This window comes from Rhipicephalus microplus, chromosome 4 (assembly GCF_043290135.1).
Source record: "Rhipicephalus microplus isolate Deutch F79 chromosome 4, USDA_Rmic, whole genome shotgun sequence".
Lineage (NCBI taxonomy): Eukaryota > Metazoa > Arthropoda > Arachnida > Ixodida > Ixodidae > Rhipicephalus > Rhipicephalus microplus.
The window spans coordinates 147,566,185-147,579,130 of record NC_134703.1 but is presented as its reverse complement, the minus strand read 5'-3'; the positions used below and the strand labels follow the sequence as shown (position 1 = coordinate 147,579,130).

General features: G+C 47.4%; 1 protein-coding gene across 5 annotated transcripts in view; it reads right to left on the bottom strand.

The window, feature by feature from the left end:
- put (activin A receptor type 2 punt) overlaps nucleotides 1-12,946 on the bottom strand; it is an 84,127-nt gene that overhangs the window by 15,196 nt on the left and 55,985 nt on the right. The window lies entirely within an intron of this gene.

Genomic DNA, 12,946 nt, shown 5'->3' with positions numbered 1-12,946 from the left:
CTCTGCCTGTACCGACTTCAGTCTCACTGTTCCCGCCATTAGGGGGCTTTTACCTTGTAAGTATATGATTTGCGTTACCATATTACCGGAGAGAATCTGCGCACATGTGGGTCTTTACAGAACGTAAACCGTTTACGTAACGTAAATTATCTGCCGGGTAGGCTTTACGTTTGCTGCGCTATTTCGCATATCCACCTTCGTTCGCCAATACGCGCAATATCCGCATTGCGAAGACTCCAGACACCGTGTCAAAATAAGCTGAAGTGCGAGCACCAATAGTGATTACATTGTTTCAGCCGGATTACCAAAGCTAGAATGGCCAGAACGTCGAAGCCGCAAACCTGTGATCCCCCGACAGACTGGATAAGTGGCACCATCTAGCCGAGTCAAAACAGACCAGGCCATCACAAAATTGCTATTGCAGAAACATTGTGCAATGTACGTTCGGTGTAAAAACCGCGCTGTGGCGTTATTACGAATTAGTTACTTTTTTAATCATTATCACCTCATTTAATTCATTATTGAGTTTAACATCCCAAAGCCACCATACTATTATCAGAGACGCTGTAGTGGAGGGCTCTGAAAATTGTGACCACCTGGGGTTCTTGACATGCACCTAAATATAAGCACACAGGCCTCAAACATGTTCACTACCTAAGTAATATAGCGCCTCACTGCCACAGTGGGCTCTTCAATTTTCAGGCCTCTGGCAGCTCTCTGGCAGCCAGAGCTAGCCAGAGGGTCAGTCAGCTAGTTCCGGGCTGGACAGTAAACAGCGTCGTAATTACGTGTGTGGGAAACCCGAGACAACCCGAAACTGTCCGAAGATCGCAAAATCGAACGCTAGGACTGCCAGTGTAAACGTAAACAAACTCTATCTTCGTGGCAGGAAACGAAACAATGCGCCGTACGTGCACTGGTATTTTTCTGCATTGTTTGTTTGGAAATATGTAGCTAAGTTCGCCAAAAAGCTGAAATAATATCCTTGAGCATACGTGTTTGGGGCACGACTTTGTACGCAAGCACTATCAATCACCGCGTCCGCGATCGAAACAGCCAGCTGATGCGCACCTCCTCGAGAACGATGCAAGGTGAGCGGCCACGACGCTGACGGCCTAACAAGCTCACGTACACGTAACAGTAACTGCACAACACGACGTGAAACCACGCAAAAATGATCGTGTCCCCAAAAGAGCTCAAGGATATATATATACCTGCTCAGCTATTGCACATTATACGTCGCAAACACACGTTGACCAACTTACGTTTTTGTCTAAGGTTCAGACATGCGCAGGTATCGGTACCACGAGTGCATGTCGTATCTTAATTAAACTTTTCCATGACACGTTCTTGACCCGTTTCGGGACTTGCCTGCACCTGTTTTCCAGTCCTAAGTGGCATTGTGTCCCCAAAAGAGCTCCAGGATATATATATATATATATATATATATATATATATATATATATATATATACCTGCTGAGCTATTGCATATTATACGTTGCAAACACACGTTGACCAACTTACGTTTTTGTCTAAGGTTTAGACATGCGTAGGTATCGGTACCACGAGTGCATGTCATATCTAAATTAAACTTTTCCATGACACGTTTAATCCGTTTTGGGACTTGCCTGCCCCTGTTTCCCAGTCCTCCGAGTCGACCTCCGAAGATCCGTCGTCACCATGATTTCGAAGAGTTTCCATCAGCACCTAATCTGACATCCCCTCAGTGGTGACGATACGGTTGGCCAAAATAATAAAAGAAAAGTGCCGGTTTCACCGCAAGGGCGAAGCAATGAATGCGATTGGAATAACTTGGAATGTAACGCTAAGATCGGCAAGCAGATCAAAACGTGCAGCGCGCTGCTCATGCGCAAATGACGGACAAAAACTACACAGGACGAGAGCGAACTAACCACGTTTACCGCTCAACACTTAACACGCTGTTTAAACAAAACGAGGCACGAAACATAATCACAGGTACAGATATGAGTGTGAACTAACAATTGCCCCAGTTGTTACTTCGCTGTGTTTGAAAAGTGCACTCTTTTCGCAAACGATGCCTGTGGAGCAAGCGAAGTGATCTTTGTGCGCCCAGCAACTAAACGCAATCGTTCCGGTCAAAGTTCCGGTCTAGATTCTCTATAATGAGAGATAAGGGAGCACGCGCAAACATCTACCCCCCCCCCCCCCCCCATTCGCGGAGCAAAGTACGCGTCAAGCTGGGCGCCGCGACAAGCTGGGCGCCGAGCGCGGGCGGCTTTTTTTAGGGGCGAAGCTCCTCATAGCGGCACCCGTTCGTCCCTCGTAGTCGTAGCAGTAGTGTGTAACCAGTCTTACATTTTTGACCTCCAAGGTGGTGCCGGCGGGAGATTTCTTCTGTGCGTTGTTGAACAATAAAAAATTCGCAGCGTGCGCGTTAACTAAAAGCCGAATTCTCCTGTCTCTCACTCCCCCTTAGCAGCCATTGGCATGTACATTGAGCACTATCTGACAAGAAAGGGTTGCTACGTTATACTCGCTGGGCGTAACTTCCTTGGTTTTAGAAAGGTTTAGCGAGCATTGCGCCGCAGTGGCGTGAATACAGTGACCTAGTATATACCATGAACTTGAGGTAGTTAAAGGTGGGAAGCAGACACGAAGCGCAAGCCAATAAAAAGTGTGCGTGTGCCTCCTTTTGTTCAGTCCTTAGAATGTCCGCTGGATGGCGGTGCTTCTATATGAGGAATATATGATGAAAAGATGCGAGATGGTAGTATTTGGAGTGTTGAGTAGGTGGATGAACGGACATACAGACAGATGCAGGGACGGACGCACGGATGGCTGCACGGACGGATGGATGCATGAACGGACGCAGGAGCGGATGCATGGACAAACGCAAGGACGAACGCACAGATGAACGTGCGGACGCACGAACAGACACACGCACGGACGGTTGGATGGACGCACGGGCGGCCACACAGACGCACGCATGGACGACGGAAGCAAGAACGAATGGACGGACGGATGCTTCGTCCCACTCTCCATCATTCACTCCATGGATATGCTGCCATTTTTCTGTTGTTGTTTTCTTGAACTTTCATAGACATATACGTTGACCGAAAATGGCAGCAGCCAAAAAAGAAAAGAAAAACAGCCGAGACTGTTTTTTTTTTTTTGCTATTGCAAAAAAAAAGCAAAGCTGAACGTTGTCGGGGGCGGCCCCACCATACGCACGCAGTGAGACTATGCCTGCGCGCACGACGTCGAAAACACAACGAACGACACAGACATGGATACCGCGGAAAACCATTCGGTAAAGCAGCCTCCACATGCGGTGCGGCCCCGCATATGTGATGTTAAGGGGGGACGCGGCACTTCGGGACCGAAAATCAGCCAAAAAATCGAGTTTTCGCGGACCTTCTTTTCGCGTTCCCGACATCATTGCGCACCTATTTACAAAATTTCATAGCCGAATACCATCAACTTTTATCGTTATTCAACTTTAAAAAACCGAAAACGGGCGTCCTGCCCTTTAAATTGAGGGCGAATAGCGCAGGTTTCGGCTCTACAATACGCGGGAACTACGCGCTCGATCGGCGCCATTTTGGTCTTGTTTAAAAGAACGCGTTTTCAGCTGTTTTTTTTTATTCAGTAAGCAACATTGAGCGTTTCCCCGGCTCGAAAAACGGGGCCTCAAAGACAAAGAGCCGCGCTCACTGCCATTGGCTAAACGGCGCACGTGACTGAAATGGCGCTTTCCGGTTGGCTGGAAGCTCGCGGCTTGCGCCTGCATACGCGACCCGACGCCATTTTGAAAGGGTTACCGCTGTGACGCCTCGAAATCGGCAGAGCACTCTGAAGCTTCTGATCGTATCGCCATGCCTGGAAACGCAAAAAAGTATCGGACCGTGCACGCATTTGGTCGCAGGAAACGCAAAGGTCGTGGGAGAAAGTCTACGAAGTCATCAGAGCCCTTGGTTGACTCCGACGAACGATGTGTCGACGCTCCGCGGCCGTTCAGCGATGGTGCGACCGAGCGCGTTGCCTCCGACGACGATGACGGTGAAGCGAACTCCGGACGACTATGAATCGACGCCAAGGTGGTGACAAACGCCGAAGTTGAAGAAAATCATGCCCGGGAGAAAGCGACGCTCGACTGCCTTTCATGGGCGCCAGCAACTGCACGGAAAATTGACTTTTTCACCGCGAGTTGTAGCGAGGCAACCGCACAGGACTCTGACCACGCTGCTCCTTATCTGCTTATGCATCTAGATATCCTAAACGCGATAATGGGTGCCTTGTGTTGCAAAGCCTGCCACGGACCGGCTACGATCGTCAGAGGGGATCGGGACTACGGACTTGACGTGAAAGTGCTAGTGCAGTGTGAAAGGTGCGGCGAGATCGCGAATGAATGGACTTCGCCCCGCGCGAACGGCACGAAAACGTGCAATCCGTTTGTGAAGTAAATCTTCTCGCTTCGAGGGCGATGGTGGCTACCGGCAACGGCCAAACGAAAATGAACGATATTTTCGCAACAATGGGCATCTCACATCGCGGTATGCACCACAAGACGTTTCAGCGGCATTTGAAGAACACGCTGGCACCCGCTGCAACGCGAGCGGCTGAGTCCGCTATGAGCGAATGTGCGGAAAAGGTTAGAACAATTTATGATGACTTGTGCTTCGGCCACCGGGGCAATATTGCCGTTAGCTACGACGGCACGTGGAAGACGCGAGGCCATTCTTCCCACATCGGCGTGGGCACAGTTATCGAATTATTTAGTGGCTACGTGTTGGACTACGTCGTTCTTTCCAACTTTTGCCTAGGCTGCGAGGTGGGCCCAAAGCCTAGTAGTGAGGGCTATCAAGAATGGAAGGCTAACCACAAATGCCAAAAAAATACGAACAGCAAAGCGGGGCAAATGGAAGTGGAGGCGGCTCTAATTCTATTTCAGAGGTCGCTTGAACGCCATGGCCTGCGCTTACACAACTATGCTGTCTGATGGAGACTCTAGGACATTTTGCGCCATACAAGACGCCAAGGTGTATGGTTACATTGACGTGCAGAAGAAAGACTGTATTAATCATGTACAGAAACGGATGGGCACCGCATTGAGAAACCTGGTGCAGAAACAAAAGTGCGATGGGAAAAGAGGCCTTGGTGGGAAAGGCAGGCTCACAGGTGAGCTGATCACCAGGCTGAGCACATATTATGGCCGGGCTCTGAAATCGCATGAAGGTGACGTGGCCGAGATGCAAAAGGCTGTGATGGCCACATACCGCCACGTCACCTCTACTGATGAATGCTCGGACCACAGTCTGTGCCCAGCTGGTGAAACTTCATGGTGTCGACACAATGCCGCAAAAGCAAAGGGTGAGCCCGACCCCAGGCATGCCTACAATCTACCGAAAGACGTGGCAGAGGCATTACTACCGGTTTATACCCGGCTTTCGGAAAGAGCCCTGCTTCAGAGGTGCGAACGCGGCAAAACGCAGAACTCCAACGAGAGCCTACATTCGGTAATCTGGAGTTTGGCCCCCAAGGAGCACCATGCGTCCCTGTTCGCTGTTGAAGCAGCTGTTGCAGAAGCAGTGCTGCGCTTCAACACGGGCAATTTGAATTCTGCAACGGCAATCTTAGGTGAAATGGACATGAATGCGACAAGTACTGGTGCCATGAGAGCGAGAGAAAAAGACCACCGTCGCAGCATTGTCTCCAACAAGAAAAGAACAGCCTCATTGGAACTCCGGAAGCTAGTGAAGAGGAGGCATGAGCACAGAATGCATTCAGACTATGCTTCTGGTGCGTTTTGAGGTTGTCTTGTTGCATCTTCTGCAATAAAAATGTGTGCCCACGTTTTTTCTCGATTTCTCAAAACGACAATTTTCATGTGCTTCCCATTATGCCGGAGCAATATCTCTTGTTCTATCTGGGTTATCATTACGATTTCTTTTTTGTTTCGAAGATAAATGCAGGGGATGTGTCGTAAAGCAAGTTTTATTGTAATAATTTTTGTAGAAAATTCTCTAAATGGATCTTTTGTTTCAAGTGTAGATGGGGAAATTTTTCATGTCATATTCAACATCCCACAACTTTGCTTCGAAATAGCCCAGAACAATGATTTATACTTTATTGCACACTGTGAACATACCGAATTGGTTCTATAGGTTGCACATCAATATCCAAGTTACAGTTAATTAGCTAATTAGGCCTTAATTGAAAAAGTCGCAGTTCATTATATATTTAAAACTAATTGTCACAGCAAAAAAAGAATTAGATTTTTGAAATCAGCAGTAAAATCTACATAGGCTCTCCAAATTTGACTGAGGTACTCGCAAAAATAAAAGAGTTTTTGGAAGGTGTAGCATCCCCCCTTAACTAAAAACGTGGCACTGCCAACGTGCAAAAGTAGTTTTTTTTTATTTTGCTTTGAAGTGCGGGGCGGGGTTGCACACTCGCACATGCACCCGCGGCGGCGAGAACGGCGGCAACGCCGGCTCGTGCGGCCCAGGCCCGTCTCGCGCTCCCCCACGCGCAAAAATGAGCACTCGCTCTCGTCTGGTGCACCGTGCGCGCCGCCGCAGAGTTCACGCTTCGTCAGCGGCGGGGCAGCCGCGTAAGATGCATGCTCTTCCCAAAATTCCGAGCAAAAGTCCAAGATTGTTCGTGGGGAAAATTCGTTAATTCAAGGTTGTCTCCCACTGTTACATTGTTACATAGAGGTCGCAAATACATGTGCTTCTACGAAGCAACGGCGGGAAATAGAAAAACTTCGTTGTATTGAATTCGTAATGTGAAGGTTCGCTATAAGCAGGTTTAACTGTATTAAGAAAAAAAAACTCGAAAGTTGTCTCCATACGTGCATACGAACGTGTAGTACACAACTTTCGAGGCATGTGCACAACACAGTTAGCAGGCAACAGTTCGCCACGTTATTCACAGCAGGAAGCTTCTCGGGAAACATACAATCGATGAACAGTAGCTTTAAACACTCGCCGCCACTCGTAAGCGCCTCATCGCACAAGGCAGAATAGGCTTTAGAAGATAGTGCCACGCGTAAGGACAAGCCAAGGCGCAGTCCTCACGCACCCACATTGCAATCCGTCGAGTCCTCACAAAGATGGCGCCGAGCGCGTATTGTATTTTTCCGGCGTCTGCTAGCCCTAAACCTGCCCAAAACCTTCCAGAAAGCTTCCACGAATAAATTGCCCTGGAAGCATCTGGCAACCCTTGGGCTCCTCGCAGGTCGCCAGAGCCGTCCAACCCCAGGAAAACGATGCGCCGCGGGGGGACGGAGGGGGGGGGGGGGGGGACGGAGCAGTCCAAGAAAAGCGAGCCTGCTCTGGCTGGCTCTGGCTACCCGCAGGTAGCCAGAAGTGGAACATCGAGGAGACCAACTGCAACCTTGCTCAGCGCGTGCAAATAAGTCTCAGGCATGCTGCCTGCACCAGAACATTGTGCCCTATTTTTCTCATGCGCGTGCGACGAGTGGCTACGCTGTACAGCCGTTGAACATAATGGCGGACCTATGCGCAACTTTGCTCCCGTAGGGAGCATATACGGTAACTCTAGGTGAATTCGATTTCTAGTAATGACCCATTCTTCAGGACTAAGAAGCACTTCTCCCTGTTATCGTCATCCGTAAATACTTCCCTAGATAATGCCAAACTGCCTCCCGACACACACTGTTGCATATTTTTTTTCTCGGCAGCTGCAACAATACTTTTCTTGAAAGCAGCAGACTACTGGCCCTGACATCTTACAGCGAGGTTCACACATGTACACGTATGCTTGTCAAGGTACACGTGAAAATAATAACTCGGCAACAAAGAAAAAAATGGCTCCAGTGGTTATCTTTGCCACATGCGGGCACAAGAATAACGAACCTGTGCCGTAGGCACTCATCGATAATAAAGCTAAGCCATAGTCACGCAGCAATTAAAAAACTGAAACTTCAATCATTTTCTGAAAATGTTTCTGTTCAGATCCACAAGTAGTAGGGATGTGCGAATATTCAAAACTTGAATATTTTTCAAATAGTATTGGCTGTTTAATTAAACTTCAACTAGAATTTTACTATTCGAACTTTGTGAAAGCACATACCATATTTACTCGATTCTACCGCGCCCTCAATTGTAACCCGCACCCGATTTTCACGACGAAAAAAGAAAAAACGTAAGACATCGATTGCAACGCGCACCCATTTTTCTCGCTGGCCCGCACGATCATGCCACTCGAAAAAACAACTCCTTTCGGGAGCATCTTCCATTTAAATATGAGTTACAGGGGAAGCTTGTGCCCATCTGACGTGTAACAGAGCATTACCGTCACCGTGGACCGATGTCAGCACGCGAACTTGCTTCGCCCTATTCTTCTCAACGGTTGTGGTGCCAGGCACGTCGAAGTAAAAATGCGACTGATCGGCATTCCCGATTTGCCCAAGCAGGTAGCCGTTGTTGTGCCGCAAGTTTAGGACGAACCTCTGAAAACTGTGAAGGTTTTCATCGTACTCCTCTGCAAAACTTTTCGCATATGCCCGTTCACCTTCGGAGGGAAAAGCTTTTTCTCTTCGTAATGTTTGTTAGCCAGCACCTGCTCGCTTTAAACTGGCTCTGAATTAGACCTTTTTCTAAGGCTAATTGCATAGCCCACACTTGGAGCAGTTCTGTCGTCATGGGCCGCTGTGCCGCTCGCTCCTCAAGCACATACTCGCCGAGCAGCTCTTCAATTTGCCGAAAACCGACCCTGAGACCCCGAAACCGACCCTGAGAGAGCGAGAGAGTTTTGAGATCGGCTATCTTCCACGAAGAAGCAAGTAGGGGAAAAAGTAAAAAAACAAAATGACGACCGAGACTCCCTATTCGCGAAGAGAGCAGCTGTCATGACCAATGCCGTTTCTCAGCGGGAACATGTGAGCTCGCGTCGTACAGCCACAGCTCTCTCCACGTGAATGTTCTCTCTCTTTGACTTCGCCATCGCTGCCGCCGCCATCGCCGAGGAGACGAGTTCTTTCTCTGCGCCGAGCCTGCGATCGCACGTTTTCTATTCCATGCGCTTTGTTTTCTTCGCTTCTCTCGTTGAAAATTGCCAGAAAGCCAACTGTACAACGAAAGCCAATCGAGCTTTCAAGGAAAGCAGAAATTTTGTCCGAAGTGAGAGCTGGCAAGCTCACGAAGGCCGAGATTGCACGCAAGTTCAGTATTGCGAAGAGCACGCTAACGGGGATCGTGAAGGATAGTGCGCGGGTAACCGCTGCATTGAGCGATGGAGACTTAGCGCCGAAGCGAAAGAAGATGCGGACGGCTGCGCACAAGGGCTTGGAGGATGTTCTGCTCGCATGGATCCAACGTGCTCGTAGTGTGAATCTGCCTGTGAACGGCGTAGTTCTGAAGGCAGAAGCAGAGGAAATTGCCCTACGAATGAACATCGAGCTTGCCTGCAGCGACGGATGGCTCGTTCGCTTCAGAGAAAGACACGGACTTGTGTTCTGATCTATTGCCGGTGAGGCCGCCGCCGTTGACGAAGTGACCTGCAACAGACGTCCATTATGGACTGGATCAAGCCGAGCAAGAGCACTTGAATGCAGTTGCCTATCAGGTTACTCCCTCAAATAAATTATTTTTGTCTTTTTCATTCACTGTAAGTGTACTTGATACTTTGTTTTGAACTAAGATATTTGCATGCACCTAGGTATGTAGGCGATTCTTTTTCGAGGGTGCTTCTGATAAGACGAATATCTGATAAAACGAACAATTCTTCATGGTCCCTTTGAGTTTGTCTTAAAGGGAGTTCACTGTAGTTCTTTTTTGAAGCAGCTTCCAGCAGTGTTATAGCTCTGTAGTCGAACAGCTGCATGCCATGAAGATCGCTTGGGTATGTTCATATTTGTAACTAGAACGTGCCTAGAACCGAAGATATTTGCATCTTTCTCACTTTTGCAGCCACGTAAAACGCAGATTTTTCCTTTGCAACCAACAATACCGACATCGGCCTTCCTGCAAATCGAGCTCTTTAACGCTATTGAGCTAAAAGTTGGAGCCGACGAGGACGCACTGAAACATGCAGTGCGGACTGAAGCGCAAACAGTGAATCGGTGCAGAGTGGCCTTAAACAAGAGGGCGACTCCCCCCCCCCTTCCTCGGCTGGCGGAATTTCGCGACAGAGGGTGCATAAGTGCCGTGCCCAATTTTGTGACTTTTTCAGGGCGCCCGAGCGAGCGCAGTTTCCCCTCCTCAAGAATTCTTTGCTCCGTAGGATTCAGGTAAAACGTCTGACGCCGAACGAGTTGAAATATTCAACTCTGTTTTTGCCGTCGTTTTCACATCAAAACTAGATGCACCTCTTTCCTTACCACCAAGTACAATAATTTCTTCTATGTCTAACCATACTTTCAGCGTATATGAAATTTCATGCATAATCAATAACCTCAACTTTCGTCATCAGCGGGAATAGACGAAATAAATACGAAGGTGTTGAAAAACACCAATCATGAAGTTTTGTGCTATTTATCATTATTTTTGCACAATCAGCTATCCCAGGTGACCGGAAAATTGGCAAGATTGTTCTAGTCTACAAATCCGGCATTAAAAACTCTCCATTAAATTATCGTCCCATCTTCCTAACCAGCATTCCCTGTAAAATTATGGAACACTTAATTTACTCCCACATCGTGTATTTCCTCGATACTAAAAAAATTCTTTCACTCTTCACAGCATGGCTTTCAAAAGGGCCTCTCACGTAGTACACTCTGGCAACATTCTTGCATGATATACATCTTAACCTAGACATGAACATACAAACTGACAGAATTTTCCTGGACTATGCTAAAGCCTTCGACAAGGTACCTCAACAAGCGACTGCTACTTAAATGTTTCCAGTCTTAACCTAGAACCTGCTGTCATCAAATGGATAACAAAATTTCTTAACAATCGTCCACAATCTGCCACTGTAAATACCAACCTCTCAAGCCTTGTGCCTGTAACATCAGGCGTCCCTCAAGGTTCCGCCCTTGTACCACTTTTATTCCTCATATCTATCAATGAACTTCCACTGCATGTTACTAAAAATATTAGAATGTTTGCAGATGATTTTGTTATTAATCGCAGTGTACGAACGATAACCGATCAAAAGCTCTACAGGAAGACCTATACAGCGTATTAAAATGGTGTGACACCTGGCTAATGTCTCTTATGCAAAACAATGAAAATAATGTCATTTTCTCAAAGCCTGAAGCCCCTGGTATTTCTTTACAAAATAGGCACTATACCACTCAACCTAGTATCATCATATATATACCTGGGTGTCACTGTATGCAGTGACTTATCCTGGCGCACCCATGTCACCAATATCATATCAGCCTCTAACAAATCATAAGGTTTTTTTAAAACATAACCTCCGCTATACTTCACTGCACGTAAAACTAATCGCTTATCGAATGCTCGTCTGGCCAAAGCTCGAATGCGAGTCTTCTGTCTGGCATCCACATCAGGCATACTTCACCGAAGCATTGAAGGGGATTCAAAATCGGGCGGCCAGATTTATTCATTCGGCATATTCCTGTGACATCAGTGCCACATCCCTAAATATGCAAAGTGGTCTTTCACCTCTCATCCATCATCACCGCCTCGCCAGCCCATCGCTCTACCACAAATTCTTTTTCAGCTCTCTTCATCAACCACCTTACATTTCACCTGCAGCACACACATCTAGCCACCTAGGTCCCTCGCACCAAGTCTCACATCCGCGTGCACAAACCACCACTTTTTTATCCTCATTCTTTTTTACAACTGCCTCAGAATGGAACAGCCTTCCCGAGAAAATTGTTGCTACCCCCTGCCCGTTTCTGTTTATAAAACGTTTGACAGAATATATTGAAACTAACAGTGTGTAATAAAGGTTTAAGTGGTGTACTAACAACACTTTAGAATAACAAACTTATTGCATAGTATAAACGTTTGTAAAGAATATTTTTGTATTTTCATGTAACCACCCCTTATGCAATACCCCCTTGGGAGTCTGTAAGGTATTAAACTGAACTAAACTGAACAATTATGAAACACCAACTCTTCAGCATTTCATCAACCTAGCCAAAAAAAAAAAAAAAAACATTCCTGTTGCTATCTCATAAGAATGTGCTTAAAGAACCTCTCCAACTTTCTATCCCCGCAATTTCACTTCAAAGTATTAAAAAAATATTCAATTCAATTTGCACTCACATTTCGATATTCAAATTCACATCGCAGCCAATATTTTGCCATCTAGCTGTGCGAGTAGGAAGTCAGAAATTTGGAACGCTAATATTAGGGGGGGGGGGGGGGGGGAACGCCTCATGTTACCGTATTTACTCGATTCTACCGCGCCCTCGATTGTAACGCGCACCTGGTTTCCACAAACAAACAAACAAAAAAAAAAAAACACCTAAGACATCGATTGCAACGCGCACCCATTTTTCTCGTTGGCCCGCTTGATCACACCACTCGGGAAAACGACTCCTTTTGAGAGCGTCTTCTGTTTAAATATGAGGTACGGGGGAAGCTTGTGCCTATCTGACGTGCAACGGAGCATTGCTGTCACTCTAGTTTTACCGTGGCCCGATGTCAGCACACGAACTTGCTTCGCCCCCTTCTCCTCGACGGTTGTAGTGCCAGGCATGTCGAAGTAACGAGGCGTCTGATCGGCATTCCCAATTTGCCCAAGCAGGTAGCCGTTGTTGTGCCGCAAGCTTAGGAGGAACCTCTGAAGACTCTGAAGCTTTTCTTCGTACTCCTCCGGCAACTTCCGGCATATGCCCGTTCGCCTTCGGAGGGAAAAAGCCTTTCCTCTTCATAAAGTTAGTTAGCCAGCACCTGCTCGCTTTAAACTGGCTCTGCATTAGCCCTTTTTCTAAGGCTAACTGCATAGCCTGCACTTGGAGCAGTTCTGTCGTCACGGGCCGCTGTTCCGCTCACTGCTTAATCACATACTCGC